General features: G+C 41.5%; 1 pseudogene; it reads right to left on the reverse strand.

Annotated features, from left to right (window-relative positions):
* Positions 1–2,030: 2,030 nt before the first annotated feature.
* Positions 2,031–5,882, reverse strand: LOC146810738 (protocadherin gamma-B6 pseudogene; annotated as a pseudogene).
* Positions 5,883–6,633: the final 751 nt, after the last annotated feature.

Raw genomic sequence — 6,633 nt, forward strand, 5'->3', positions numbered from 1 at the left:
TAAATATTGTTTATAGGTGTTAACTACTATGTTGTGTATTGCTTTTAATGAATACGTTTTCGAGACTCAGTGACCATTTGGTTAATTACTTATTATTGCCACACTTCCAATAAGCAGTTTAAAAAAAAAAGAAAATATCTGAAGCCACAGGTAAGAGAAAGGATTGAACAAGTTTTTTAATGCTTTGTCACCCTGCCGATCCTCACAATCTATCCTGCAATCAACTCATCTCTACTGGTCTTGCATTAGCTACTTAGCGTGTCCCCAGCCTAAATAAAGAGCAAACAGTGAAACAAAAGGGCTATGGAGGTCAGGCCAGAGGTCAATACAAGACCCTCATTGGAAGGAATTTCCCGCGCATAACCAAAGATTAATGGCCCAGCAGGTGTTAATGCGGGCAGTCAGAAACTGAAATCAGGAAGAGCGGCGCTGCGAGGTAACCACTTGGCTGGAGCACGGATGGCCAAACAATTCTCAGATTCCAGTTTGGTCGTATTTTTCCATTTCTATTTATAAATACAGACGGAACGAAAATATTTTTCCGTCTGTATTTATGTGTAAAAATCCGTTTAAACGGAAATCCGGGAGCCTTAATTATTATCTATAAGAACAATTCCAAACCTGAAGCACCACTCTGGCCATATAGTGCAGGTTAATTGCAATTAATTTATTTCTCCTCTGTAAATCTCCTGTAAGAGACTTCGCTGTCACTGGAAACAAATGAATGACTTGTTCTACATTAATATTTTGCAAGCAGGCCATGCTAAATGAATTTCAAATCTCACCCCATCTAAGTAGCTGCAGAAGCAGTTGCAGGATCGACCAGAGGCAGCAGCAGGGACTTCCAGCATTAAGGCTTCTTGGCAAGGTGAGAATCACATTTTCCGTCCCACTTGTTGGCCACAGGACAGATACACATTGGAATTTGGACCTTTAATGACAGACGAATTATTGATTTTTTCTATTTCCCCATGGGAGGGGAGTGGAGTAGCGGTGTGTAGGAGACTTGGAGTTTTGCCACTACCACGATTATCCCCTGACTCTCTATGGGTGCACCTTTAAAACTGCCCAGGGGTGATTCACAAGATGGTACGAATGCAAAGGGACCAAGACATGGCCAAGCTACCAAGGTCTATCTCATAAAGGATTTCGGGGGATCCCATTTTGGGTAGCTCTGGCATGTTTTAGGTCCAACCTACTAGTTGGCCCAAATGACCTTCTCTGTTTTGGGGGAGTGACTGAGTTTGCATTTTGTAAGGACTTAACTGTAGTCTGGAGGCCCAGGTCCAATTTTAATGGGAATGGTGCTTGGAAGGCCAAGTCTCTGGTTAGCCATGAATTTTATACATAATTTTGGGGCAATTTGTAGGTCCAACCTTGTATTCTGGATGATTTCAATGTATACAATCAAGAAATGTTGCTTATTATATGTGGTTTGGGAAAATAAAAACGGTCAAAAAATGTTTATTTCTCAAAAACAATTGCGGTGGTCACAGGCTACTTCAATTGCTTCTCTGATAGGGTGAGGTGGGGCATGGGGCTAGTTTAGTGTATGTATGCAGATGCCATCCCAACTCATCCTCGGGGGTCCTTCGCCCAATGCTTTCATTATATAAAACTGTTTAAATCGTCACAGACTACATGTGCTTTACTGCACTTAAAATGTAAATACAGTATATTTGTCTGAGAAATCTTAGTAACATAACTAGACTTTTCTATAAACTCATTTTGACATAAAATACACACCACCACATCAACGACGACTGTTCCACTGAGGAATGCTCATAGTTTATGACCTTATAAGCTGAATAAAACATTAGGTGCACCTACCTATTACATTATATATAACAAGCACAAGGTTTGCTCATTGAGATATTGAACATCAAAGCAGCCGTCAATGCACATCTGCCAATCAGATGGTTTCTAAAAAATCAATATATACCTTGACACATAAAAACACAGATGTATGTGGCTAGTAAACAAGGAATGCGGTTTACTAATCCATCACCACTATCGACCCATTAACAAGATTAACCTTCATGTTCATTTTCAATTGGTGCTACCATGCAGAAAACATTAAGAGTTAGGCAGCCTATGTTGATAAAACATTCATCAGCCACATCAGTATCCTTAATGGCAAGAAATGAGTTATTAAATACGGTGCTAAACCTCTCCTCAATCACATTCTGATTAGGCCCCCTGTATGAAAAAGTTTTCTCACAAATCGTGTAAAATAAGCAAGTAGAAGTGTGTGCAGGAACAACCAACCAGAAAACATAACACTGAACTATAGAGTGGGATCAGCAGTCACAGCCCACTTTAAAGACAGGAACACACAATATCCAGATAACTAAAGGATTACTTTACAGTTTAATGATATATTAAAGTCGATTCAATAACCGAGAGTTAAATGAATTTATGCTGAGTTTTTCAGGCAACGCTTACAGTCTGGATGAACCAGAGGCACACGCTGGTAAATTATGTGTATAAATCAATGTACACCATAAAGATGAGTTAAAAGCACAGAGTATGTCAAGTGCTTTAGTCACAGGACTGTTTCAGAATGTTGACTTTTTGCTGAAATTGATTTACCTTTTGTCATTAACAGTGAACGATGAAGTACAGAAGCCCATCTTGATTTTCTGAGAGCTCGTTCCCACATGGTTTGCCCATCTCTGGGTGCTGTAGTGTGTACCAATGGTGCCAACGCTATCTAATCATCAGTGACGTACGTACTAGTATACAAGCAGTCTTCGTCACTCAGTACTGCTTGAGCATACAGCAGATCTACTCTCAAATGAGAGTTACTGGGACTCTCTGTCATGTCTACCTCAAAGATATCCGTAAACGCCCTGGGAGGCAAGAGCAAGAAATGATATTCATTCATTTTTAATTTTGTCCACAGATCTGGAAGCATAGATAGGTCTCCAAAAATGGAGACATTAAACATGGTACTGAAATATGTGGGATGCATGTCAGGACTTGGCGATGGGAAAATGGGCACTGAGAGCAAAAGGAACAGGCAGATAATATTCCGCTTAAGCTCATAGTTTCAAACCTATGTTTTAAGCATTCATTTAATCAATTCACACCTAAATTGCGATTTTCAATTTGGATCTAGCCACGGATTAATATCACCAGACATTAAACACAGATTTGAGAATACCAGCAACAACGTCAGGCTTACAGTTCTTTACATTATAAAAACATAAGTTAACGCCTAATTAATTAGAAGTAGACTTTTCCAAAATAGTGTTTAGAAACTTAAGAACCATTAAACTTGTTTAATTGATAACATTTATAGGATATGACCCACAAAGACCGCATGATCCGCTTCATTGTCAGGCATACAAAGGTGTTCCATTAAAAAGTGAATGCAAAGGGCCATGTTTGCTCTGCAATAACGCAAGCAAGCAGACAGGAAGACCCACACACACACAAAAAAAGAAATCCAAATATTTCCATAGAACTACATAAACTTGCCTCACCTGTTCCAGGCTCTCGTCGCCTGTTTTCCCGCCAAGAGACTCTTGTACAATCCCAGAAGTGTTTGCAGAAAGAAGACTTGGTTTGGGGAAAATGAACTCGTTTTGGCTGGAGTCCAGGGCTACAGCGACCTCATAAGAGTAGGGCAGCGGCAGAGTCCCGTTTTGGTAGTTAGAGGAGAATCTTGGGTCTATGTGAGCGTAGAGTGGAGGACACAGAGACTCGAGTATTCTGGGCTCATTGGATTTTCTACACCTGATAACCACTGCAACCATTAGGGTTAAAGTGAACAAAAGTGAGATTAAGGCTAAAGCTACAACTAAGTAGAACTTTAAGTTTGATTCGTTGTCTGGGTTATTTGCCTGGTTACTTAATTCCGGAAGTGCTTCTTCCAGGTTTTCTGCAAATACAATATTTAGAGTAACTGTGGCAGACAGAGATGGCTGCCCATTGTCCTTCACACAGATAACTATTTTCTGCTTAGTGAGATCTTTCTCGAACAAGGCTCTTGCTGTCCGTATCTCTCCGTTATGTGCCCCGATTTTAAACAGTGGTGATTCGGGGACATGAAGTAGGTGGTAGGAGAGCCACGCGTTGTGTCCAGAATCAGCATCGACAGCCACCACCTTTGTTACAAGATAATCTTGACTGGAAGAAGGGGGGACCATCTCGAATAATATCGAGCCATCTGATTCCAGAGTAGGATAGAGGATTTCAGGAGGGTTGTCATTCTGATCGATAATAAACATCTTCACAGTAACATTACTGCTGAGAGGAGGCGATCCAGAATCCACGGCTTTCACCTGGAACTGAAACTCTCTGACTTGTTCGAAGTCATATGAGCGCTGGGCATAGATCTCCCCAGTCTGGGAGTTAATGGAAATATAAGATGAAAGAGGCGTGTCCTCCTTGAGATTATTTAATGAATATGTGACATGGCCATTTTGACCGGAATCCAGGTCAGACGCATTTACCCGATAAATAGAAGCACCGGGTGCATTGTTCTCTGGGACATAAACTTGGTACAATGGCTGGATAAAAACTGGAGGGTTGTCGTTTATATCGGATAATTGTAAGCGGATTGTTCTGGTTGTAGATAGAGGAGGGGATCCCTTGTCTGTGGCTGTGACTGTGATATTGTATTCTGGTACAGCTTCCCTGTCCAAGGCAGTTGCAATCACAAGATTGTAATATTTTTGAGATGATGATATTAATTTAAAAGGCAGATGCTGTGCAATATGACATTTAACCTCACCATTACCTCCAGAATCTTGTTCGTCAACATAGATCAGCGCCACAACTGTATCCGGTGGTGAGTTTTCTGGGACTGGATTAGTGATCGAAGTAAAAGTTATTTCAGGCGCATTATCGTTTTCATCAATAATATCTATCAGCACACGACAGTGAGCAACATGCCCCCCTCCATCCTTTGCTTCTACTGTCAGTTTGTATGAAATAGTCTTCTCAAAGTCGAGAAACCCCTTAACTTTAATTTCTCCTGTATCTGCATCCAGGCTGAAGGTATTCAGTGCATTGTCTGAGATGGTGCTGAAAGAGTAAGTAATTTTGGAATTTGAACCTTCATCCTTGTCTGTGGCATTCACCTGAAGCACCACGGAGTTAATTGCTGCCCCTTCACTGATGCTGGCTCTGTAGCTCTGCTGACTGAACACTGGGAAATTGTCATTGACATCAAGAACTTTTATATTAATGTCCACGGTGCTCGATCGGACTGGTTCTCCTCCATCAGAGGCAGTCAGAACCAAGCGATGATGACTTTGTGTTTCACGATCTAAAATATTCTCCAGAACTAATTCTGCATATTTGGAACCATCATTATTTACCTTTTCTTCTAACGCAAAATGCTGGTTGTCGCTCAGTTTATAGCCCTGCAGGGCATTAATGCCGATATCAGGATCTCGGGCATTTCCGAGTGAAATGCGCGTTCCCGGCAAAGTGGTTTCAACAAGTTCCAAATCGAGGGAATTCTTAAAAAAACTGGGAGTATTATCGTTAATATCCTGAATTCGCACTTCCACGTGAAATATGTTCAAAGGATTCTCCACAACGGTCTGAAACTTGATGGAACAACTGAGTGACTCCCCGCACAGCTCCTCCCGGTCGATTCTGTCTTTCACAAGAAGATTCCCGGTTTCTGCGTTTAACGTAAAAAACTGATTCCCGGAAGCAGAAACAACACGGAGCTTCCTTTCAGAAAAGTCTCTCCTATTCAACCCCAAGTCCTTCCCGATGTTCCCAACAACAGAGCCTCTCTTCATCTCTTCAGCAATCGAGTACTGTATCTGTCCGGTAACTCCCTCACAGAACCAGAAAAACAACAGAAACACTACTTGGCGTCTGCCTCTCAGCTCTGCTTCTACATAGCGGGATCCCATTCCGTCTCTGGGCAGCGTTAGTCTCTTCTGTGTTAATCAGAAAAATCCAGCCTTGAACGAGTATTCCGAGAAAATCAGCACACGAAAATATATGGCTTCAGGCACAGCAAGCAGCATGTGATGCAGTGTGTCTTCCTGAAGATGTAACTGAGGGAAATCCTCGCTGCAGAATGTCTGCTGCTGCTCTCGCTGTGACTGTGCAGTGACAACATTGTAGGCGGAACCAGCTCAGCTTTCACAATGTATTGTATAATAGCGCCGCCATGTGGCTACATTTGAAAACTACATACACACCACAAAGTTACATTACAGACCTGATGCATGTAAAACGTGGCTCGTTCAAAACGTACACAAATAGAACAATCTGTATTGAACACATTAAATATTTCAAATTATTTTTCTACACGTAAAAGCTACATTTAAAAGGATTCGCACAAAGATGCATTATGTTTGTGTGCATCCACTTTCCTGGATGCTGTTATATTAAATACACAAGCATTGATCGTGCGCAACTATGCTGGCAAAATTAACGCAGTTCAGAGACTGTTCTTGGGTAAGCATTATATTGTTATGTTGTATTTAATTTATAGAGCGCACGGCTACTCGAGAATGTCCCGGCACTCGCTCCAGGAAGAAAAATGCACACAAATCGCAGGCTAAAAAAGCAGCGTTTTTAGTTTTTACTTAAAAAGCAGAGGATCCTGGGTGCCCCGGAGGGCAAAAGGCAGCATGTTCCAAGCCAGACCAGCTT

Source organism: Triturus cristatus, chromosome 7 (genome assembly GCF_964204655.1).
Source record: "Triturus cristatus chromosome 7, aTriCri1.1, whole genome shotgun sequence".
NCBI classification, from domain to species: domain Eukaryota; kingdom Metazoa; phylum Chordata; class Amphibia; order Caudata; family Salamandridae; genus Triturus; species Triturus cristatus.